Source organism: Sapajus apella, unplaced genomic scaffold, assembly GCF_009761245.1.
Source record: "Sapajus apella isolate SASKATOON/1434 unplaced genomic scaffold, GSC_monkey_1.0 scaffold66, whole genome shotgun sequence".
NCBI classification, from domain to species: Eukaryota; Metazoa; Chordata; class Mammalia; order Primates; family Cebidae; genus Sapajus; species Sapajus apella.
In genome coordinates this window covers 10,794,019-10,820,486 of record NW_022437006.1, presented here as the reverse complement: position 1 = coordinate 10,820,486, position 26,468 = coordinate 10,794,019, and the positions used below count along the sequence as shown (strand labels likewise).

The following is a 26,468-nucleotide window of genomic DNA, read 5'->3' as shown; positions in this document are numbered from 1 at the left end:
AATTATTTAATAAGCTCTGTACATACTTTCTCCAGCCAGATATAATTTATTCCTCTGCAAACCTCCATACTTAGCACTTCTCTTATTCTGCTTATGTTAACTCTTTTTCTATTGTTTTAATCTTTCTTCCTTGTCCAATCTCTCCTCACACTTTATAAATTCATGGATGTTATGGGCCTTATTTGATTTACAATACACAAAATCTGCATATAAAAATGCACTTGGTGAATATCTGGTAAAGTGAGTGAATGGGAATGAAATCTACTCCTGTCAGAGAATTCATTATTCTAAACAGGTATACTTAAAAATTTTTTCTTATCTTCTATGCTAGATTTCAAACAACCCTATGCTCTGCTTAGCTGGATCATTACATGCATGTTACAATTATGCCCCTTTGTTTCTACCTTAGACCAGAGTCATTCTACAAGGTTGTATGGATATAAGAGTTTTTACATGTATTAGTAAGATATTAAACAGAGGGCTTCTGATGGGAGAATCCAGGAGCCACATAAAGTAGGAAGCTTATTCTGACAAAAAGCAGTTAATACATGAATGAGACTAAGAACACAGGGAACCCCGAGAATGATGAGATATGATCCTGACCAGGGTAGGTAGATAGGTGTCTTCAAAGAGTGTCATGCAGGAGACAAAGGGGGAGGAAGAAGAACAGCTCCGCTTCTAGTCTAGGAGCAGCTCCTTGGCCAAGGCAGAATGGATGTGGCATCTTCAAGTTCAAGAGTGCCTAGAGCTGGTTGACAGCTCTTGGCAGAGCCAGATGAATGTATTAGATCACATGAAAGACAGATTCTTGACTACCCTATGCTCTGCTTAGCTGTGTTGGGTTTGTACTACAGACTTCCTCATTTTGTAAAAGAGTTGATTGTTTATATGCTGAGATTTATGATGAAGGCATGGAAAGAAAATATGGAACATGATTGTTGTTGTAGGTGGTCCCACACATTTGGTTAGAAGAGGAAATTTTATTGATCTTCAGATAGTGGCCATGCGAGGTTCCAAGGAGATGAGGCCAGTTTCTGTATTGATGTCTTGCTGTCTTTACTGCATGGCCCAAGGCAACACCCTAAGTTGATTCTCCAGAAAGAACTGGCCCAGACTAATCTGTACTCTGTCTTACTCACCTTTCTACCTGGTAGCTATAGGGTTTGAGATTAACACCTAAACATAGAATTCCTCTCTTTTTTCCTGGGCTTCTTTCCAACATACACTAGTTATTTATGGGAGGCCTTTTCTTAGAGAAAATATTCAGAGAATCAGTATTAAGAGGATTCGTATTTCACATGGAATGTCTTTCCTGCAAACATAGAACTACTGACATATAGATTATAGATCCTGCGGTTAATGATTTTTTCCAAGGTGGTTCACAATTAAAACTTAAACTATTTCAGATTGGTGGTGGTCTTCATAAAAAAAGAAATATATCTTTCCTATACTCTGTATACTTTTGGACAGCCTATGTCTGTACCACAAAGTGTTTTTTTCTGTGATATGATCCCCTAATTGATTAAAAAACAGTTTATCCAAATTATTACATGCCATGGTTTAAAAAAATCCAAGGAGTATTAAAACACTTGTATTAAAAAACAGCAGTTGGTTAATCCACATCTCCCCATTTCAGATTCTTTTGTTTCTTCTGGGTTTTATCATCGTCATACTTTAATAATAATAATTTCTCTATCTGGATGTTTTCAACTTTAGCCAATGTTTGTTATTGGAATTATTTGACTGTCTTACAAATCTCACATTTCTTAACCACTTCCCTTTGCCCCATTCTCCCAATTCAGCTATATCATATTTCTAAAATTAAATTATTAGTCCATGTGCATATTGCAATAGGTCTGCAACATGGACCACTGCTGAATTAAGCATTGCAGTTTGAATTGTTTTCTTTCTAGTATATCTCTTCAGTTTCCTTCCATTTTTTGGTAGTTTCTCATGTGTCTATTGAACTGCCACTTGAGATTTGTCAAATACCTATTAAATTATCACATTAGATATTTATTGATTTTTATTCCCTCACATCTCCACTGAATCTCCAGCCTTGAATTTTCTTTTCTTCTGCTCCAAATGACATGAGTTAATTTCTAGTTGTGGGTGGAGCTATCATCGTGATCCTTCTGTTTGTTGTTTTCCTGCATTGGGCCTACAGTCTCCTGGAACACAAAATTTCTTTCTTGATTTATTTTCTCATTTTTAAAAGCATATTCTCAGTAGTTTCCTAAGAAAGGGTGCAGAAGTGGTTATTATTCTGAGTTTTAGTATATCTGGAAATTTCTATACTCAGCAAAACTATCAATCGAATATGAATTTTTTCACTCTCATATTTCATTGATGCTTGGGCTGAGTATAGAAATTTTGTCCTAACATTTTTTTCTCAGAATTATGTAAACATTGATTTATTGTCTTACAGTGCTACAACTGGAAAGTCTGACATCATGCTGATTATACATACTTTGGGTTTAAAAAAAATCTCTAAGAATTTTATTTTGGGTCTTGAATTTCAAGATGTCTTAAAATATCTTAAAAGTTTGTTTTTCAGTGTTTCATGGAGATTTTCAATCTAGAAGGTCATGTCCTCTTGCCATAGGAATTTTTCTTGCTATTTCTGTTTTATCTTTCTTGACTCTACTTTCTCCACTTTTTCTTTCTAGAAATCTTACTGCTGAAATTCCTCAGTGGGTGCTGTAATTTTGTTATCTTATCTCTGTTGGTTTACAACTCATTGTCTTTTTGGCCTCCTTTTTGTTCCTTTTTTTTTTTTTTTTTTTCACATTAGTACCTGGAGCGTAAATTTATTCATCATAATGCTGAACTTGGGTGTAAGTTCATGACCAAATTTATGTAATGCACATTAAACCTCATGCTTCTAGCACATTTGTTTATGCTAATATATTTCATAATACATTGTAGATATAACAATATATTTCCCAATTTAAAAGGTTAATAATATGTAAGAGTAAGATGTTTTAAAACTATAATTCTAGACAGTAAAAAACTTCTGATTAAATATCAGAATAGACCAAATATTTTCATATTCAAAGGTCTCAAAACTTTATTTCTCATCTATCTTATTAGAAAGCTAATCAATTCAGGAAATTAGACAACTGCAGGGGACAGTTTGGGAATCAATTAAGAATAAGAACACGAAGCCCTTTCCTTTTGCTGCCATCACTGAAGTGGGAACAGCCATATGAAATGAAAGTTCAATCTCTTTGTTACTACTGACCAAAGCAAGAGCTGCAAAAGGCATTTCAATGTACCTTCCCACAATTGCAGGAAGATTATGTCTTCCTCTCTTTCCAAAGAGCTGAGACAGAAGTACAAGTTTCAATCCATGCCCATCCAAAAGAGTGATGAAGTTCAGGTTGTACGAGGACACTGTGAAGGTCAGCAGCTTGGTAAAGTAGTCCAGGTTTACAGGAAGAAATAAGTCATATACACGAAACAGGTGCAGTGGGAAAGGCTAATGGCACAACTGTCCATGTAGCCATTCAACCAGCAAGGTAGCTATCCCTAGGCTAAAACTGGGTGAAGACTGCAAAAAGATCCTTGAACAGAAAGCCAAATCTCACCAAATAGGGGTAGAAAAGAGCAAATACAAGGAAGAAACAACTGAGAAGATGCAGCAATAAAGTTGTCTTATATGCAAGCTATTTGAAATGAAAACAAAACATATTGAAAATGGGATAACTATTAACTACAGAAAACAGTTTTATCAAAACTAGATTCAACTGGCTCAATTATGTCTACTAGGTGAAATAAAATACAGTCTTTTAATAGTTATTCATTCAGAATTTGTTACATTAGAAATTTTAAGAGGTTTTGAATTTGTTCCAGTATAAAAAATAAGGCCAAAGTGCTCCTGTAAAATCATCATTAAAAGTATACAGTTGAGATCTATCATTTAAATTATAAAAGGAAACTGCATTCATTTCATAATCTAAAAAAATGCCAATCTTATTAGGTGTCACTTTTGGCAGCAGATTAATTTGCTTATGACCCGAGACAATATAAATATCCTGACCAAATCGCCAAATCCCCCATAATCCGTCCTGTACTAAAGCTGGTGGATGCTTCCTCCTTCTGGGAAGAGAGTCATTACAGATACCAAGGATCCATTCAGGCTTGTCTTTCACTTCTACTCCCCAGTACTGCCAGCCACAACTATAGCCCTTAGAACCCACAACAGCTGGGAGGTGATAAAATCTTCTTGGATTTGGAGGTAAGTTTTGCACTGTATGTCCATATCACACAGTTTTTCTATCGGCTGAGACTATAAGTTTACGATGCACTGTTTCAGGATCTAGAATTACATCTACTTGAAAATGCTTGATAATTTTGTTTAGGCCAGAATATTGTAGAGGCAGACAGTAACCATATTCTTTTAATTTGAATGAATAAGGTTCAGGGAATTTTAAATTTTTATATCTGTGATAGATGTCCTTAACATTTGCCAGTAATTCCATTCCTGACTTCATATATATGCTCTCTATCTCCTGTAGTAGATATTTTAATGAGGAGGCATAACCTGAAAATTTTGTTAGGCTTTCATTTAGTTGTGCTAAAATATCCATTTCTTCATCTTGCAGTTGCCCAAGAACAGTCTCTTGCTCATTTTGGAGAAATAATCTAAGTTGCTCAAATTCAGACTTGGCTTCTTTTTCCCCTATGTTTTACCTTTTTCTTCATTTCTAATAATTTTCTGGTTTGTATACTTATGGCTTTTTCAGTTAGTTCCACTCTCTCCTTCCACGGTGCAGTGTATTGCTCCAATTTTTTTCCTATAATAGGAGGCAGCCTTCTTTATGGGGCAAACACAGTGATGCTGGTAATCAGTGGAGAAACTGCACCTTGGATATAAAAGCTCTAGGTCTTCCTGACAGAAAAAGGTCAAAATCTGATTATGCTTCTTACATACATACTTCTCTTCCTGCGTCTTCCTCTTGCTTCTTATCTGGAGTTGCTTAGCAATTCCAGTCAAAGGACTCAGCTGAGGATTGCTTGTCAATTTCCTTTCTGCACAGCAAAAGTGGCAAAAAGGTCATGGACAACTATCATCTAGATCCTTCCAGGATATAATGATGCAGGAGAGACAGAAGTTATGCCCACAACTGATGGTCACTGGGTATTTCAAGTAATCCAGACAGATGGGACAGCTAGCCACTGCTCGGAGGACATCCAGGCCTGTCACAAATTCCATTGAACCCTGAACAAAGATAAAGTAGTTCTTCTAGCAAGGCCTAGCTCTCTAGAGCTCAAGACCCAGTAAGCAGTAGATATTTTCCCTGAGATCTTGAAATCTGACCAGCTTGCAGTTTTACTGACTTGACATGTTGATGGCAGCTTCTAGAAACTTGTTAAGCCCTCAGCTCCTTAGCTTCAGTCTACTGCCATGAACACTTCACAGTCTGTAGTTGCATATTAAAACATATTAGCTGGGCTGCTGCTGTTCCCACTTAATGAAATAAAGTCACGTTTTCTTCAAGAGAGCAGCCTGAGGTCCAAGATAAGGAATCTTTCCTTGCATTATAATCACCTGGAGGTGGTGGTAATAGATTGCCTGGGCCACAACCCCAGTTTCCGACTCAGTAGGTCTGGTTTTTTTCTAAGTTCCCAGATGATGCTGCTGGCCTATGGACTGTACTTCGTGAACCTGTGCTGTAGCAGACAGATCAGTGACCCTGCCAAGAGGATGGGCAGGACCCACTGAGCACCCACGAGGAAGGACTCAGACCCCTTTTTGTTTTTTTTTAATTTCCCGATAACACCATGGTTTTGCTTTACAGATTCTTGTCTCTCTAAGAATACTAATAAAATATTTTAGGTGACCTTTTCTTCTCTTTCCTGCAGTGTCTCTTTTTCTCCTAAATTCATTTTTACTATTTGTCTTTATTACTGTTTATCATGTTGGAGGCTTTCCGATATGTTTTGTGATCTGTGGCTGTCCATTTATAGTTTTCCTTCTTTCTTTCTTTCTTTCTCTCTCTCTCTCTTTCTTTCTTTCTTTCTTTCTTTTCTTTCTTTCTTTCTTCTTTCTCTCTCTCTCTCCCTCCCTCCATCCCTCCCTCTCTCTCTCTCTCTTTCTTTCTTTCTTTTTTTAACAAGACCCAAACCAGGGTCCTTTAATGGACTCTTTGGTGGAGGGATACATGGGTTTCCACATATTAATATTTATTTTTCTTTTTTTAAAATTTTATCTTAAGTTCTGGGGTACATGTAAAAAACATGCAAGATTGTTGAATAGGTACATACATGGCAATGTGGTTTGCTGCCTCCATCCCCATCACCTATATCTGGCATTTCTCCCCATGTTATCCCTTCCCAACTTCCTACCTCACATTATCCCTCCCCTGGCCCCCCACACAGACCCCAGTGTGTGATGCTACCCTCCCTGTGTCCATGTGTCCTCATTGTTCAAAACCCGCCTATGAGTGAGAACATGTGGTGCTTGATTCTCTGTTCTTGTGTCAGTTTGCTGAGAATGGTGGTTTCCAGGTTTATCCATGTCGCCACAAAGGACATGAACTCATCGTTTTTTATGGCTGCATAGTATTCCATGGTGTATATGTGCCACATTTTCCCTGTCCAGTCTATCATCCATGGGCATTTGGGTTGGTTCCCAGTCTTTGCTATTGTAAACAGTGCTGCAATGAACATATGTGTGCACATATCCTTATAATAGAATGATTTATAATCCTTTGAATATATATCCAGTAAAGGGATTTCTGGGTCAAATGGAATTTTTATTTCTAGGTCCTTTAGGAATCGCCACACTGTCTTCCACAATGGTTGAACTAATTTACACTCCCACCAACAGTGTAAAAGTGTTCCTATTTCTCCACATCTTCTCCAGCATCTGTAGTCTCTAGATTTTTTAATGATTGCAATTCTAACTGGCATGAGATGGTATCTCAATGTGGTTTTTATTTGCATTTCTCTAATGACCAGTGATGTTGAGCATTTTTTCATATGTTTGTTGGCCTCATATATGTCTTCTTTTGAAAAGTGTCTCTTCACTTTTACACTGTTAGTGGGAGTGTAAATTAGTTCAACTTTTGTGGAAGATAGTGTGGCGATTCCTCAAGGACCTAGAAATAGAAATTCCATTTGACCCAGCAATCCCATTACTGGCTATATATCCAAAGGATTATAAATCGTTCTGTTATAAGGACACTTGCACACATATGTTCATTGCAGCACTGTTTACAATAGCAAAGACTGGGAACCAACCCAAATGCCCATGGATGATAGACTGGACAGGGAAAATGTGGCACATATACACCATGGTATACTATGCAGCCATAAAAAACGATGAGTTCATGTCCTTTGTGGGGACATGGATGAACCTGGAAACCATCATTCTCAGCAAACTGACACAGGAACAGAGAATCAAGCACAGCATGTTCTCACTCATAGGCGGGTGTTGAACAATGAGAACACATGGACACAGGGAGGGGAGCATCACACACTGAGGTCTGTTGGGAGTACTAGGGGAGGGACAGTGGCAGGTAGGGAGTTGGGAAGGGATAACATGGGAAAAAATGCCAGATATAGGTGATGGGGATGGAGGCAGCAAACCACATTGCTATGTATGTACCTATTCAACAATCCTGTATGTTCTTTACATGTACCCCAAACCCTAAAATGCAATTTTATATATATATATATATTTAATTAATTAACAATAACTAATATGAAATTAAAGCTTAAAAAAAAAGAATTGGGCTAAGCTTTTTGCACTGTTTTATTACTGTGAGAATGTATGCCTGCACATTAATTCAATCAATTAATTCAAAACTGATTCACCATAAATTGTAAGAGGACTGTTTTTTCCTAGCTCACTTAATGAATTTAACATATTTATATATAATGAATACAATTATATATTAAATGTGAAAAAAAGAAAAGTGTCTGTTCATACCGTTTGCCCACTTTTTGATGGGGTTGTTTGTTTTTTTCTTGTATGTTTATTTTAGTTCTTAGTAGATTCTGAATATTAGCCCTTTGTCAGATGGGTAACTTGAAAAATTTTTTTCTCATTCTGTTTGTTGCTGGTTCACTGTAACGATAGTTTTCGTTTGCTGTGCAGAAGCTCTTAAGTTTAATTAGATCCCATTTGTCTATTTTGGCTTTTGGTGCCATTGCTTTTGGTGTTTTAGTCATGAAGTCCTTGCCTATGCCTATGTCCTGAATGGTTTTGCCTAGGTTTTCTTCTAGGGTTTTGATGGTGTTAGGTCTTATGTTTAAATATTTAATTCACCTGAAGTTAATTTTGTATAAGATACAAGGAAGGGGAACAGTTTCAGCTTTCTGCATATGGCTAGCCAGTTTTCCCAAATCCATTTATTAAACAGGGAATCCTTTCCCCATTGCTTGAATAGGAAGGGTGAGAGAGGGCACCCTCGTCTAGTGCCAGTTTTCAAAGGAAATGCTTCCAGTTTTTGCCCATTCAGTATGATATTGGCTGTGGGTTTGTCATAAATTGCTTATTGTGAGATACATTCCATCAGTACCTAGTTTACTCTTAGTAAAGGTGGAAGCATACCCTTTGAAAACTGGCACTAGTCAAGGGTGCCCTCTCTCACCATTCCTATGCAACATAGGAGGGACCCAGATGACTCCCAGCAAGGAGGGACTCTAGTCAGATTGTGCCTGCAGAGCCCATTTACATTTTTCTAATAGCTTGAGATACATTTCACATACCATAAAAATCCACCTATTTAAAGCATACACTTCAAGATTTGTAGCATATTCACAGAGTTGTGCAAACAACACAATAAACCTTAGAATATTTTTCAAGGTTTATCCATACAGCTGCATGTATGAATGATTTATTTCTTTTTATTACTAAATAATGCTCCATTGTATGGACATATCACATTTTGTTTATCCATTTATTAGTTTACGAACATTTGGATTGTTTCTATTTGACTATTACAAATAAGACTTCTATAAATATTAATGTATAATCTTTTATGTGGACATATTTTCATTTCTCTTGGGTATATGTTAGGAGTAGAATTGTTGAATCACATAATAGTTCTATATGAAACTTCTAAAAGAATTGCCAAAAAGTTTTTCAAAGTGTTGCACTATTTTATATTCCCACTAGCAATATCTGAATGTTTCCATTTGTCCACATCTTTGCCAATAGCTATTATCCACCCTTTTTAAAAACAAGTATAGCCATTCTAGTGAGTATAAAGGGGTATCTCATTGTATTTCTGGCTGCACTTTTCTAATGACTAATGATGTTGAGCATCTTTTCATGTGCTTATTGGCCTTGTAGTTATCTTCTTTTGAGAAATGTCTTTTTATACAGGTCTTTTGTCCGTTTTTAACTGGATTATTGTCATTCTACTATTGTGTTATAAAAGTTTTAAAAATGTATTCCAGATACAAGTCCCTTAATAGATACATGATTTGTGAGTATTTTCTCTTATTCTGTGAGTTGTCTTTTCAATTTCTTGACAGTATGCTTTGAAGTATGAAAGTTTGAAATTTTGGTGAAGTCCAATTTATCTTTCTCTTCTTTTGTTGCTTGCACTTTAGGTGTCATACCTAAGAAGTCTTTGCTTAACCCATAGTCACAAAGATTCACTTCTATACTTTTTTCAGTGAGTTTTATAGTTCTACATTTATGCCTATGCTCCATTTTGAGTTATGTTTGTGTCTGGTTGTAAGAAGGGGTATAACTTAATTCTTTTGCATGTGGATATCCAATTGTCTCAGCACTGTTTGGAATAAAATACTGAAAGACCAATTAGAAGCATTGTGTGCATGAGAGGGCTAATATATGAATAAGCTTTATTTAGGGTTATAGGCAGGAAGCTGCCCTTTACCTTGAGTCCCCCAAAAAAAGTGTATTAGTCTGTTCTCACACTTCCATAAAGAACTACCAGAAACTGGGTAATTTATTAAGAAAAGAGATTTAGTTTACTCACAGTTCCACAGGCTTAACAGGAAGCATGACTGGGAGGCCTCAGGGAACTTACAATCATGGCAGAAGGCAAAGGAGAGGCAAGCATCTTCTTCACAAGGTGACAGGGGAGAGAGACTGAAGGGGAAAAGTGCCACACACTTTCAAACAATGAGATCTTGTGAGAATTCCCTCACTATCATGAGAACAGCAAAGGGGAAGTCTGCCTCCATGATTCAGTCACCTCCTACAAGGTCCCTCCCCTGACATGTGGGGATTACAATTTGAGATGAGATTTGGGTGTGTACACAGAGGCAAACAATATCAAAAGGTAATATTCAAAGATATATCACTCTGTCTTCAACCCTGTACCTTACCCCATTGCTCCTACTGCTTCCAGGTCTGGAACATCTCTAGCTCAATTTCACCAAAGAATTAATCCATGGTCATTTAGGAAGAAATGATGGGAAGGGGTGTAGAAGAAGGTTGTTGCCTATTTGGGTTGGGGAAGGAGATCTGGGAGTGCTCAGCCACTTTAGATGCAGACTTTCAATTTATTTCCCTGATTTCAACTTTTGCTATATCCACACTTTGCTGTCTCCAAGTCCTGAGACTTTTTGTGAGTTTCAGTGGAGCCAACTGGCTCATTCCTCGTCAGTGAACTATCTACTTTCAGCAGGTACTTCAGTTTTAGCTTCCTCTACTCTGCTAAGTCACTTACCATACCTCCCTTTCGTTTTATCAATTGAAAATTTATTCAAAGTGCTTGTCTGCTGATATATCCATTTCCCTCATTTTGGTTATTTATTTTAATTGTATACAGGAGCAAGAGAAGATAACCACATGATAAGTTTGCCACGTTTAGCAGGAAGTTTCTCTTCAGTTCTGACTGCATAACTTTCAACAGAACATTATTTCAAACCAGATTATAGCTAATTTCAGTAAGAGATTAAGTCACAAATATAAATTTACAGTTAAGAAAGAGAGCAGAAGAGGATAATTTTTCTAAATTAAAGTTTACATTCTAAGTGAGATACCATCCTATTGGCAAGTTTAACTTCTGTGAAGGCAGGCACCAAGTCTGTTTCACCACTGATTTCTCAGGGCTTAGCAGAGTGTCAAACAGGAAGCTCTCAACAGAGGTTTTGGAAATGAATAGAAGGAATAATGAGCATTCATTACTGATTTATTTTTAAATTTATCTTTTTAGACTTAATATATATGCAATGAAATGAATATTTTCTTTCGAGTGTGCTTTGGTTTCATTTCATTGTAAAAATTCTAAAAAGATATTTAAATTTATGTCATCTAGAGACATTTGCTTTGAGTTTAATATTTTTCTTTTTTGAAAAATACATGTCACCAAGACACCATGGTAACTGTAAGTAAAATAAATTACTCAAAGTTGAGGAATCAGGAGAAAAATAGTCAAACAGAAAACATTATAATATTATATGGTTATAATTTTTTATGGCTTTACTATCCATATTTACTAGACCTTGATTTAATCTATGAGTAAATTCCAGAATTGGAAAATGTAAAATAGGAGGTGTTGGTTATTTAACTTCTCAAAATGCTTGCTTTGCTGGAAAAGTTTCAGGTAACTTTTAGATTCAGCATATCTTAGTCGTTAAGTTGGCTCCAACTCATTGCCTATGTCTTGAATTGCTGCCGAGTAATCTCTTCAGGTTTGCTGGAAGGTGTTGCTGCTTGTCTTTTCAAGAATAGTTGAGACATGATCAAGAAAAGCACATCTTCCCATTATTATGGAAAAAATGTAGAAGCAAAGCAGTTGTCTCCGGAAGGGGCAGAAAAATTGTTTGATCAAGCAGAGCCTGATAATTACAATCTGTTTTGTTTTGTTTTTGCTTAAATCCCTTTATAACTAGTGGCACCCCTTAATTTTCTCTGTTATTATCTATTAGGTATTTTCTAAATTATATGAACATGATTTTTTGAAATCTCAAATAATAATAATTTTAAAAGTCATTTACAGTGTATTTCTTATAATACTATGATTATGTAAATATTTCTCCAGTAGAAACAGATACTGAGCTTGGAGCTACAGGGAAATATATTATTGTTATTATTATCTTTCTAAAGAGAAGCTTTTACAAGCCCTAGCCCAATAAATTCACTGTTTAATTTTGTCTTTCACAGCTGAGTCACATTCAACTGCTGATGTTTCCTATGTCTTAAACCTTCCTGTTTCTTGGAATCATTCTATTTTTTTTTTTGGTCTTTGAATAGCAATTAATGCTAGATGTCCTAAATTCTTGCATGTCTAAATGTCTTTATTTTGCCTGCCCATTTGATTAACACTTGTTTGGATAGAAGATTCTAAATCCAAAACTTCAGAATTGACAAATCGTTATTCTGTTGCAAACAAAACATCTGATGTCCACCTGATTCACAATACTCTGTATATCATTGTTTTTCTCTCTGGAAGTTTAAGGTTTCCTTTATTTTGGAATTCTAAAATTTTATGGTTATGTGTCTAGATGTGTTACTTTGAAAAATGTCATTTTTTTTTTGGCACTTAGTGGTGTCTGTCGAGTCTTTTTTCAGCTCAATGCATTTTCTACTCTTGTTTCTTGAATATTTTCGTTCTTCTGTTCATCCTGTTTGCTTTTTTTCTTTTTACAACTCCAGTTAGGTGACTATTAAGCTTCTTGCTGAATATATCCTCCATGTCTCTTATCTTATATTTTTAAAACAGGCAATGTAGAATACGAATTAAGAGCAAGGTCTTTGGGGTCACATTCCCTGGATTTGAATTTCAGCTTTGCTACCCATTAGCTGTGTGACTTTGAGCATGTTACTTAACCCCTCCGTGTGTATAATAATTGTCCTTAGCTCAAAAAGTTCTCAGAATTAAATTAGCTATTATAACTAAAGCACTTAGAATAGCCTGACACATACTACACTACTCTTATTTCCTTATGGACTCTTTGCTCTAGATATTCTATAGAGTTCTTTGAATTTACTTTTATATATTAATTTTGTCTATTTGTCCAATTCATTATTCAACCCATTTATTAATTTTTCTTAAAATTTGGGCAATTGTATTTATAATTGCAACAAACTGTTTTCCATTTTGTGATTGTTCTATTTTCATAACTTATTTACATTGTAACTTATTTACATTTTCAATTGCAAAATCTTTATCCTGATATTAATTTTTTAAGTGTAAATTCTTGTTTGCTCACTAAGGTGTTACCTTTTCTGCATGGTTTTTACTTTATTAATCTTGGTCTTTCTCTTTCATGGTGCTGGTTTTTCTCAAATGATGGTAACTCTTGATTTCTTTTTTCTGTTTATGAATATTGGTAAATATACATACTGAGCTTGGCTTTCCTTTGCAGTTGTGTTCAATTATACTCCTACCCCTTCAGTCTGGCTCTGTTGTCAGTCAGGGTCCAAGTAGGAAAACAGAAGCCACTCTTTGTATTCCAAACATTGATACAGATCAGGTTTAAAGCAGAGATTATTAAAAAGATTGTTGGACATTCTGGAAGAGCAACAGCAATAAGATTAAGTTACTCAAAGGTTAATAACTATAGGAAACTGCCACTATCTTTGTGCCAACCAGGCAAAACTTTGCCCAAAGATTAGGTAGGATATGCATCTCAGGTTCCTGCTCTTGGAACCCAGCTGCCTGAGTAGAAACCCAGTAATTTGATCTAAATGATTGGAACTGGGATCTACAAACTTAAATGCCTTTGGGGGGTTGGTACATCCTGTGATGTGTGAAGCAGGTGGGCCAGTGGGTGTAAAAGAAGGGAGGTAGAAATGGTGACTAGCTGGAGAATGCGTGCTCTGGCCAAGGCATTTGGATTTAATTTTTCCAAATTATTATGCCGTCTAACAAAACTGATTTTCAGCTAAAACCTATGCCTGCCTGTTTTTACCTCTGAAAAATATATACATATATATTTTAAAGAAAAACATTTTCATATTTGCCAAAGGGCTAATGTACTTCACAGAGAATTTTACTATTATTCATAGAGTTGAATATTAGCAACTTGTATCCTATTTCATCTTTTTATTATAATCATGTATTGTAATATGGTTTTGGTCATACAAGTCTAAGCATTCAGTTGGTTTTTTGTTCAGTTCTTTTGAGGGTATAAAAAAATTCTGTTACTTTTAATATTTTATAGTCTGTTTTTGTAGCTACGTCTGACAAACATGAACTAGAGTATCATTATGGTTTGGATGCTTTCCAGATATGAATATCACTTTTCAGACCATAAAAGGATCCTGGGGATCATTGGCAAATGGACTAGAACTGGCTGAACCTCAGAAGCACTAACTTTATGCTGACTGAGGCAATGGAGAAAAGAAAACAAGGGAAAGCAAAAGACCTGTCATGTAATCACTTAATTTTTTTCATACACTATTAAATTTATGGGGGATAAAAAACACCTATACCAAAACCAAGAAATTGTCTTTAATCTGAGGAGAAGGGAACTGAGTTTTTGTGTGCCAAACACATACCAGAACCTGTATATGTGTCATTTTGTTTTTCTCAAATCAACCACACAGGGCAAACATTTTAGTCCATGTTACAGATGGAAAAACTGAGGCTTACATAATTTTAAGCATTTTACCGAACAGCTATTATATGGCAGTTCTGATATTCAAACCTAAACCTCAGATCCCGGGGTCCAGGTTAGTCCATGCTGAAGTCTGAGGGGAGTGGGTGGATGGGCAGAAAGAAAACTCCAGGGGCCGTAGGCAGGTGAAAGATGATTTTATTCAGTAGCAGCTCTCATTAACAGCTTACTTACAGTAGCTCTTTACACTGTCTGCCCTGTCTTGGCTGCTTGGGCCAGCTGTCTCTTGCCTTCAGGGTCAGCAGCTAACTCTTTCTCTGGGGACTACCAAGCCAAACTGTGTCCTGGCTTCCTGTTGCGGATAGACAGCTTTGGCTCGCTTTCTCTGGGTACCAGTGCGCCTGCCATGTCAAGCCATGTTGAGGTGACCTGAACCCCAGAAGCCCCTGTACAGTGTTAGCAGGGCAATTATACCTTTTGCGGACAACAGCGGCACAGAACCAAGCATGAACTTACACAAACAGGTTATATAACAAGCGGAGGTGTGCGCCTGCGCACCAGACTCACTGAGGCAAGCAGGCCTGGATATCCGCTTCGGCATATTCCTTGACCAAAGCACATCCATATACCTTACACTAAATGTGTTTGAGTTCAACAATCCGATTCTTTCCTCTATACCACACTATCTCTTCATGAAGTCAGAAGTTGGAGAGAATTGCAGAAGACTTTAGGAGAAGTTTTGTTTTGTTTTTTTTTTGGAGACGGAGTCCCGCTCTGTTGCCCAGGCTGGAGTGCAGTGGTATCATCTTGGCTCACTGCAACCTGCGCCTCACAAGTTCAAGCGATTCTCCTGCCTCAGCGTCCTGAGTAACTGGGATTACAGGCACGCATCACCACACCCAGGTAATTTTTTTTATTTTAGTGGAGACGGGGGTTTCACCATGTTGGCCAGGCTGGTCTCAAACTTCTCACCTCATGTTATATGCCTACTTCGGCCTCCCAAAGTACTGGGATTACAGGTGTGAGCCACTGCAGGAGCTGCCAGTTTTCCCCTAACACTGTGTGTGTGTGTGTGTGTGTGTGTGTGTGTTTAAAGTATTATATTTTTTGACATTTTACTGGTTAATTTGCAAGCAGAGCAATAAATGAGTAGAATTATTCCAATTTAACATCCTCTTAGATAACTATGAAGCCAAGGCAAGTGCTGAAGATCATCTGGCAATCTTCTGCCTCTTTCCAAAAATAGAGCTGGGATGACTCATGTGCATGGAGTTAGTATTCATACCTGCACCCTGAGCTGTGGTCCCCAATGACTTATTGCTTCTCTTAATGTTGACAGCAGCATCTAAAATCACAGCTAAAAATAGAAGGGGGCCAAGAAATTAGACACTGCTCTCAACTTTCGGAAACCTCACAGTGGCGTGTTAAAAAAAAACCAGAGTAGGGCTTCAATAGGCAGCTGAAAGATTAAATTCTGAGATGGCAGCATTAGCCAATTTGAAGTATAATTGTTTGAGGGGCAATTGACCCTGTGACTTGTATAAATAAGAAAGCCTGGCAGTTCACAAACACCGTCTAATTTTATTCCTTTTTAAGATCAAGGTGTTGATATGTTTATGAGCAGATAATAGGCTTGCTTAATACCACTAATTGCTACTTAGTGTTAACTTTGGGCTTTTTTCTTCTTATGTGCTTTATAATATCTTTATTGGTTAATTAGATCAGCACCTGCTGTGAAGGAGGTAAGTTAGTGTTGCCATCTGCATCTGCAGGTGAGAGACTAGAAGTCAATAACCACTACTCCATGGAGACTTCACCTCAGTTTTTCCTTTGCTACATCCTGTTTCAAAATTAGGTGCCCCTGGGAGGACCCACCTACTTGTTAATACTGTAAATAAAATAAAAAGGTCCTAACTGGCTTCCTAACATCCTCCTGTCTTCCTCTAATCTAATGGTCCTTAAACTAGCATATATCAGAATCACCTGGTGTGCTTGTTAAAACACAGCTCGCTGGGGTCCCACCCTGATGGCTTCTTATTCACCATGTCTAAGGTGTAGCTCCAAAATGTGTATTTTTAGCAAGTTCCCTAATGTTTCTGATGCTACCTGCCTGAGGGCCACACTCTGAGAACTACTGCTCTAGCTAGATACTTCAAGGCTGTCCTAAAAGACAAAGGCATGGGCAGTCTTTAAAGACTTTGTGAAAGAAACACTAGGGAACAAGTAGAAGCTCTGTTTTTCCCTTTTAAATAAATAGAAGTAAAGGGAAAGCTACAATGACTCTAATTTAATGGATCTCAAAGAATGGTTCCCCAGCTGGAAGAATCTGCATCACCCAGGAACTTGCAAGAAAGGCAGATTCTCAGCTCCCACCAGCTGAATAAGCGATTCTGGAGGTAGAGCCCAGCAGCCTGTGGTTAACAAGCCCTCCAGGCATTAAAGTGTGAGAATCACTGCCTTCCATCCTTTCTCTGCATGGCAGTCAGAGTGACCTTCTTTTTCATTGAAACTTTTATTGCAATAATTGTAGCTGCACGTGCAGTGTAAAACGTAATAACAGAAGATTCCCCGTACACTTTTCCCAGTCCCCCAATGGTAAGATTTTGCAAAGCTGTGATCTAATGTCACGAAAAGGTTATTAACATTGACACGGCACACCTATTTTCATCAGATTTTCCCAGCTTTACTTATAGTCGTTTGCATGTATGTATGTGTGAGTGTGTATATTTGGGAATGTCTGTGGTAGTGTGTGTATTAAGTGCTATACAGGCCTACCACCTGTGTTTTCACATACCCACCACCAGTCAACTTTCAACACCGCAAGGATCCTTTGGTTTGTCCTCTTAAAAGTACACCTACCTCCCTCCTGCTCAGCCCCCACCTTCCTCATCCCTAACTCCTGGCAACAACTAATCAGTTTTTCATTTCAAGAACTTTGTCATTTCAAAAATGTTACATAAATGGAATCATACAGTATGCAACCTTTTGGGACTGGCTTTTTTTGGTCAGCATTATTCCCTGGAGACCTATCTAAGTTGTGTGTATCAATAATTTGTTCCTTTTTATTGTGGAGAAGTATTCTGTGTACCACAGTTTGTTTAACCATTCCTGCTGAAGGGCATCTAGATTTATTTTGAGTTTTGGCTTACAAATAATGCTGCTGTGAACATTCCTATACAGTTTTTTTTGGGGGGGGTACGTGAATGTATGTTTTCATTTCTCTTGGGGTAAATATCCAATAATGCAATTACTAAGTGTTATGTACTTGCATATTTAGCTTTATAAGAAACTACCAAGGTGTTTTCCAGAGTAGCTCTACCATTTACATTCTGCAGTAAAGTATGGATGATCCAGTTTCTCCATTTCCTTACCAGCATTTGGTGTTGTCACTCTTTTAGCAATTCTGACAGGTATGCAGTGATATCTTCTTGTGGGCTTAATTTACGTTTCTTTGATGGATAATGATATTGAACATTTTTTCATGTGCATAATTGCCATCTGTAATCCTCCTCGGTGAAATAGCTGTTCACATCTTTTGTACATTTTCTAATTGAATTTCTTTGTTTTTACTGTTAAATTTTGAGAGTTTATTATATATTCTACATACAGATCGTTTGTTGGTTATGAGGTTTGCCAATATTTTCTCCCACTCTGTAGCTTGTCTTTTCATCCTCTGCACATGAACTTTTACAGAGCAAAAGTTTTCCATTTTGATGAGATCCTATTGTCAAGTTTTTTCTTTTATGAAAAAATTATCCATAGTGACTTTTTAAAAGATAGTGTGGTAAAATATAAATAACATCGTGATCTTTTAGAACACCTTTCTAGATTGGTTTTTTAAAACACAATTCTATGTTGCTTTCCCATCTTAAACCTCTTAATGGTTTCCCACTGCCTTTAGGATAAAGCTTAGGTAAAAACCCCTAACGTGGATAAGCCTTCCACAGCAGCCACTGCTCCTCCTGTGCCCTCTGAACTTCAGCCAGATGGGAACATCTATCTTCACTCCTGGGACTATTTTCTTCTATATATTTCTCCCTATACAGATTCTTTCCAGTTTAGCTGCTTTGCTATGGTTTTCCTGTGCATTCCATAACACTACCATCTACACTCTGGAAGCATTTGCTGCATGGAATTGCAAGTGCCCATTTTTTTGCCTCTGCCATTCGCTAAGCGCCTTGAAGTCAACAACTATTTAATTATTTCTGTCATTCCATTGCTGTCAAAATACCCGCCACACAGGAAGCCCAGACCTAAGTGACTAACTCTGGACATGTACAGCCCTCCTCACAGCACAACCCCACGAGAAAAGAAAACAAAATCTAAACAGAATGTTAGCTTCCAAATTGACATCATCCACACCCTCTCTGATCAGCCTTGAAAACATTCTGTAACTACAAAGCAGCCTTTATTATTGAGGCCTTGTGTGGCATCGTATTTTGGCAAAGTGTTTTATAATTAGCTTGTCAATTGTTTCTCAAAACCCGTAATGAGAAATGTTTACCATCTCTTAGAGATAAGGGGATCAGGCCCAGATAGACCAGAAAACCACATCTAAAGTCCCATGGCAAATCATTAGCCCTCACTACACGGTGGCTTTGTCTCCTTGGCTTTGACTGTGACGTGTAACTGCTCACAGCATTGTGGAAATCCACAAAGCCTGGGGAACACACAGAGGGGATTGTTCAATTCAACCTTCTCTTTTGGACCATTAACAAAAATCAAATGTCGATCATTTTAAATGTCTGTTGAATGTACGAATTGAACAAATACATTTTTATGTCTCTTTCTGTGAAACTAATAAGTCCTGTTTAAAGAGGTAGGCTGTTTATGAGACCTGCTTATCTCCAGCTTACTGGAGTTTCTGGTTTATGGAATAGATGCTAAAAAACTAGTAGAATAATTTCTACAGCTTCTATAATATCATAAGCAGAAAAACATTTTACAAATGTTGCTAGTTATTTCTTTTAATTTTTGCACAATTTGATCTGGATCTCTTCTTCATTAGCTGAGAAGTATTAAACATGACCATTGCAATCTACTTACATTGTCAGATCAACTTGAGCTCTCTGTAGCAGGCCTTTGCAAAAGGAAGAAGGGCCTACTCAAAGGGAACAGTGAACAATAAAGAAAACTTAGGAAGAAGACTAAATAGCTACCCCCTCCCCCGTATAGCCTCTTTTTAACTCCAAGGTTGTATATTCTCAGAGTCCAGTCTCCCTTTGATATGGCTGTGGTTGGGACCACTGTAGGATTAGAGCATCTTCTTGGAACAAGGCTTGACTGCTGCTGAATATCCACTCCTGCCTTCTTATCCAGAGAGAGATGAACAGGGAATAAGGCAGCCTCGAAGCGATATCTGAAGCAGTGAGCTAGATCCAACAGCAACCCCAACCTGTGCAGGTCTCAGGTTTCACTGCACATGCGTCAATCAGAGTAGGAACTCCTCATTAGTGGTGTATCTGCCCCAGGGTTATTGCATTAGGAGCAGAAGTTTATTTCCCATAGGATTATGTTCTCCTAAACCCACCTAGAAATAGATTATAGGCTCAATCATTTTATCTTGCTTATGAAGATAACATTTAATTAATTAATATTGGGACTTAAAACATTTTTGTGGTTTGGTTTTACTCAAACAAGCATCACCTAAACAAGTAGAGTATTCAGATGATTTTTAAAGGTCTGCAGAGAAAGAAAAAAAGAAGTATGGGGTGAGGAAATACAGAGAGCAAGGGGCTTGGCCTCACTCATAAAGTAACTTCGGAGCAGAGGTGTAGAAGGAAGAGAAGAGCCATGAGGATATGTGTAAGTGAAAAGACCTGAGGCACTGAATGGCTTGAAAGTTTGAGAAGAAGCAGAGACCAGTGTGGCTGGAGATGAGTAAGGAGTGAGGGGAAATAAATGCAGACAGGTATAGAGAGAGAGAAAGAGAGAGGGAGAGAGCGCATGACATCCTATATAGGACTTTATTGACCTTCTTGAGGGCTTTGTCTCTTACTCTGAATGAGAAGTCTTTCGACAGTTTTGAGCAAAAAAGTGACAGAAACAGGTGTTAATATTCTTTAAAGGCCAATGCAGTTGCTGTGGTAAAAATAGATTAGAGGGGTGCTGTGGTAGGCCGAATTGCAAAGATGTCCCCTAAGATTTCCATCCTTTGGTTATTCAGTCAAACACGAATGTAGGTCCTCCTGGAATTAAAGTTATCAATTAGCTGACTTTAAAATAGGGGAACTATCCTGGATTATCTGGATGGGACTGATCTAATCACTTGGGCCCTTGAAGATGGAAAAATTTCTATGTCTGGAAGGAGAAAAAGAGAGGCAGAATAAGAGAAAGGCAGGTGAGAGATGAGGCAAAGGGAAGGTCAGGGAGATTTGAGAGAAAAAAGGACCGATGAGCTGAGGAGTGCAGATGATCTTTAGAAGCTCAGAACAACCCCCAGCAAATAGCCAACAAGAAATTGGGAACCTCAATCTTATATTCAGGAGGAGCTGAATTCTGCCAACAACTTGAATAAACTTGGAAATAGATTCATCCCCAACCCTCCAGAAGGAAACACAGCCCTGTCTTGACTCTTAACTTTGTGAGATCCAGAGCAGAAAGCCAGCCAGGCCTGTTGGACTGCTATGGAATTTTGAGATAATAATTAGTGCTATTTTAAGTTTCTGTGTTTGTGATCATTTGTTACAGTGGCAACAGAAAACAAATACAGGATTAAGGGCATTAATTAAGAAATTATTGCAAAATTCTAACAAAAGATGGTGGCATGGACAAGATTATGCTATGTAAATGATAAGTGATCAGATTTCATATATATTTTGAAGGTAGACCCTGAAAAATTTACTGTGATATATGATTGGAAGGTACAAAGGGTGACTCCAAGACTTTTGGTCTGAGACATTGAAAAAACAGTTTTCTATTTATTGAGATAAAGTCAACTGGGAAAGAAATAGTTTGCAAAGATGAATTTAGAAAGTTAGAAATTATAGAGTATTCCAAGTCATGTTAAAAATTTTGAACTTTATATTAAAAGTAAAAGAAAATTACTGAATACTTTTAAGTAGTTAAGAGTTAGAATCAGATTGGCATTTTAAAAAGATCACCACATGTTCTCACTCACAAATGGGAGTTGAACAATGAGAACACATGGACACAGGGAGGGGAACATCACACACTGGGGCCTGTCACGTGGAGGAGGGGTAGGGGAGGGATAGCATTAGGAGAAATACCTAATGTAAATGACGGGTTGATGGGTGTAGCTGACTACCGTGGCACATATATACCTATGTAACAAACCTGCATGTGCTGCACATGTATCCCAGAACTTAAAGTATAACTTAAAAAAAACAAAAGAGAGAAAAAAAGATTACTCAGGAACCCTTACAGTGTGAAACTGATGTACTGTGAAACTGATGTAGTGATACTACCTTCTTACTAATGTAAGAAGGTAACTGGAAAATTTTTTTCCACATCTCGAAATAGCAGCAAAGCGAGGATTTTCCAAAGTGGAACCAAGTAGAGTTTCCTAGCTCATAAGAATAAAATTTCTCAAACATTAGTAATAAAATAACAGACAATTTCAAAGGAAAAACATCTCCATAGATTTCCAGGATTTACTTAAACTGTTTTAATTATAGTTACTTAAATATGTAACAACACTAGGCATGAACAAAGTATAATTATTTTCCTTATACCACTAGAAAACCAAATCGTTTACAAAGTTAAGCATTAGGAATACTATAAATTAAATTTAGAACATTAATAAACTATTATGGAAGATGTTTTATGGAAACAAAATTGTCAAAGCTTGATTTAGTAGTTAAAAGATGCAGTCCATACAAATGCTTGTTCACAATGTATTGTACAAAATAATGTTACTAACATCAAAGCTTTGCCTGCTAGCTCAAGGTAATTACATATGTTAATCAAAATTTTGCCAATGAGAAATCTTTAAAGGGTATTTTTAATGAGGCACAATTTGATAATTCTATAAAGTTTACTCACTGGTATCAAGATGATATAGCATTGCAACATTATAGATATCTTCATTAACATGGGATTTAATAGTTCTTTTGGACAGTCTTCATCATATATTTACTTCTCCACTTATTACCCATGAATTATTGCAAATTGACACATATAAAGGTGGAATTTGTTTAATACAACATAGTCCACTTTATTTGATAATTAGCATGCCTGTATGCAAAGAAGGCAAAGGCAATAAAATAAAATGAAAAGGATTATAGGAAGAAACAAAATTGAAATTACTTGCAAATATTATTTTTACATGAAAACTCAAAATGTTTCTTTAGATAAATTAGAAGAGTTAGCAAGAGAGTTTGGCAATAAAATTAAATAAATATCAGTATGCATTTCACATGCCAGCAGTAGTTGAAAAATAAAATTAAAGAGATTGTTTAAAGTAGCATAAAACAAGTACCTAATAATAAATATAACAGGCAATATGCAATTCCTTTCTGGAGAAGCATAAAGCTTTTCTGAACAAAAAGACAGTCTAATTACACGGAAAGCTAGACCATGTTCATTGATTAGAAAATGCAATATTTTAAAAAGGTCAATTTCCCGTATGTTGATTTAATAAAATAGTAATTGTATCCCAACAAGTTTTTTTCTCTGAAAACTGACACTCTTGTTTATTTTGTGTATTCAAAGAACCAAAAATAACCAAGACACTTTTGAAGAAAAAACAGGTGAAAGTGACACGCCAGTTACACATGCTTTGTATAAGGGATTATCAAGCTAAAGTTATTAAGACTATAAGGTGTTGGGCAGGCATAGAAAATTAGACTAATAGAACAAATTAGACTCCCAAAACAGACCCATCAATATATGGGCCATTGAAACAAGATGGGGTGAGGTCATTCAATGGGGAAAAATATTTTTTAAAAAATAAATTATTCTCAAAAATTGCTTATCCTTTTAGAGAAAAGTAAAGTTGTATGTCTTTCTCAGGCCATGTAAAAATAATCATAGTTGAATTTAAAATCTAAATGAAAAAGCCAAAATTATTAAACTTTAAGAAGATAATAAAAGAGTATATCATTATGACCTCAGGGTAGGAAAGAATTTTGTAAATATGATACAAAGAACATAAGCCATAAAAGAGATCAATTGAATTATATTAAAGTTAAGAACTATTGCTCATCAAAAGATACCACAAAGAGAGTGAAATGACAGTCTGTAAACGGGAAGAGAATATTGATAACACATCAATAAGATGGGAGAAACTAGTGCTTCATAATATGGGAAGGACCTAGATAAAAGGGAAGGTAAAGTCAAGGGCTGGGGACAGGACATTGTGACAATCAGTAGATTGAGGTCTTTTGGGGAGAAGGAAAAGACATCTGAGCATTCAAGTAGGCACTTTTCTTTGATAACTATGGAAACACTTGTCTATTAGCAGAAAGGATGAAAAAGAAGGGTACAGATACAGGATTAGTTGTAGACTTGCTGGTGCTAAGATGGAGGAGCTTGTGAGTAATTGTTTCCATTTTCTTTTTTAAATTTTACTTTAAGTTCTGGGATACATATGCAGAATGTGCAGATTTGTTACATAGGTTTACCTGTGCCATGGTGGTTTGCTTCGCCTATTGACCCATCCTCTAAGTCCCCTCCCCTCAGCCCCCAACACCCAACAGCCCTGGTGGGTGTTGTTCCCCTCCCTGTGTCCATGTGTTCTCATCGTTCAACTTCCACTTATGAGTAAGAATATGCGGTGATTAATTTTCTGTTCCTGTGTAGGTTTGCTGAGGACAATGGCTTCTAGCTTCATCCATGTCCTCTCTTATTTCCTTGAGCAGTGTTTTTTTTTTTTTTTTTTTTTTGAGACAGAGTTTCGCTCTTGTTACCCAGGCTGGAGTGCAATGGCGCGATCTCGGCTCACCGCAACCTCCGCCTCCTGGGTTCAGGCAATTCTTCTGCCTCAGCCTCCTGAGTAGCTGGGATTACAGGCACGCGCCACCATGCCCAGCTAATTTTTTGTAGTTTTAGTAGAGACGGGGTTTCACCGTGTTGACCAGGATGGTCTCGATCTCTTGACCTCGTGATCCACCTGCCTCGGCCTCCCAAGGTTTGTAGTTCTTGACGGGGTTCTTCACATCTGTTGTTAGCTGTACTCCTAAGTGTTTTATTCTCTTTGCAGCAATTGTGAACAGGAGTTTATTCATGATTTAGCTTTCTGCTTGTCTATTGTTGGTGTAAAGGAATGCTTGTGATTTTTGCACACTGATTTTGTATCCTGAGATTTTGCCAAGTTGCTTATCAGTTTAAGGAGTTTTTGGGCTGAGGTGATGTGGTTTTCTAAATATAAAATCATGATCTCATTCCTTTTTATGACTTCAGAGTATTCCATGGTGGATATGTACCACATTTTCTTTATCCAGTCTATCAGTGATGGGGATTTGGCTTGGTTTCATGACTTTGCTATTATAAATAGTGCCGCAATAAACATACATGTGCGTGTGTCTTTTTATATTCCATTGGGTATATACCCAGTAATGAGACTGCTAGGTCAAATGGTATTTCTGGTTCTAGATCCTTGAGGATTCGTCACACTGTCTCCCACAATGGTTGAACCAATTTACATTCCCACAAACAGTGTAAAAGTGTTCCTATTTCTCCACAGCCTCAACAGCATCCATTGTTTCTTAACTTTTTAATGATCGCCATTCTGACTGGCGTGAGATGGTATTTCATTGTGGTTTTGATTTGCATTTCTCTAATGGTCAGTGATGTAGAGGTTTTTTTCATATGTTTGTTGGCTGCATAAATGATATGCAGTTGATAAGTGTCTGTTCATATCCTTTGCCCACTTTTTGATGGGGTTGGTTTTTTTTCTTGTAAATTTGTTATGTTCCTTGTAAATTCTGGATATTTAGACCTTTGTCAGATGGTTAGATTGCAAACATTTTCTCCCATTTGCTAGGTTGCTTGTTCACTCTGATAATAGTTTCTTTCACTGTGTAGAAGCTCTTTAGTTTCATTAGATCTCTTTTGTCAATTTTGGCTTTTGTTGCAGTTGCTTTGGCGTTTTCTTACTTTTTTTTTTCTTCTTCTTTTTAATTATTGTATTTTAAGTTCTGGGATAGATGTGCAGATTGTCCAGAATTGTTACATAGGTATACACATGCCATGGTGGTTTGCTGCCTCCATCCCCCTGTCATCTACATTAGGTGTTTCTCCTAATGTTATCCCTCCCCAATCCCCCCACCCCTGGCTATCCCTCCCCTAGCTCCTCCAACTCCCAAGAGGCCCTGCTATGTGATGTTCCCCTCCCTGTGTCCATGTGTTCTCATTGTTCAACACCCGCCTACAAGTGAGAACATGCAGTGTTTGATTTTCTGTTCTTGTGTCAGTTTGCTGAGAATGATGGTTTCCAGCTTCATCCATGTCCCTGCAAAGAACATGAACTCATCCTTTTGTATGGCTGCATAGTATTCTATGGCATATATATGCCACATTTTCCTTGTCTAGTCTATCATTGATGGGCATTTGGATTGGTTCAAAGTCTTTGCTATTGTAAACAGTGGCGCAATGAACGTATGTGTGCATGTGTCTTTACAATAGAATGATTTGTAATCCTTTAGGTATATACCCAGTAATGGGATTGCTGGGTCAAATGGAATTTCTATTTCTAGATCCTTGAGGAATAGCCAAACTGTCTTCCACAATAGTTGAACAAATTTACACTCCCACCAACAGTGTAAAAGCATTCCTTTTCTCCACACCCTCTCCAGCATCTGTTGTCTCCAGATTTTTTAGTGATCACCATTCTAACTGGTGTGAGATGGTATCTCAGTGTGGTTTTGATTTTCATTTCTCTAATGACCAATGATGATGAGCTTTTTAAAATATGTTTGTTGGCTTCATAAATGTCTTCTTTTGGAAAGTGTCTGTTTATATTCTTCAGCCACTTTTTGATGGGTTGTTTGTTTTTCTCTTGTAAATTTGTT

At 37.1% G+C, this 26,468-nt stretch overlaps 1 pseudogene; it reads right to left on the bottom strand.

The window, feature by feature from the left end:
• Positions 1-3,802: 3,802 nt before the first annotated feature.
• LOC116530340 lies at positions 3,803-5,218 on the bottom strand (annotated as a pseudogene).
• Positions 5,219-26,468: the final 21,250 nt, after the last annotated feature.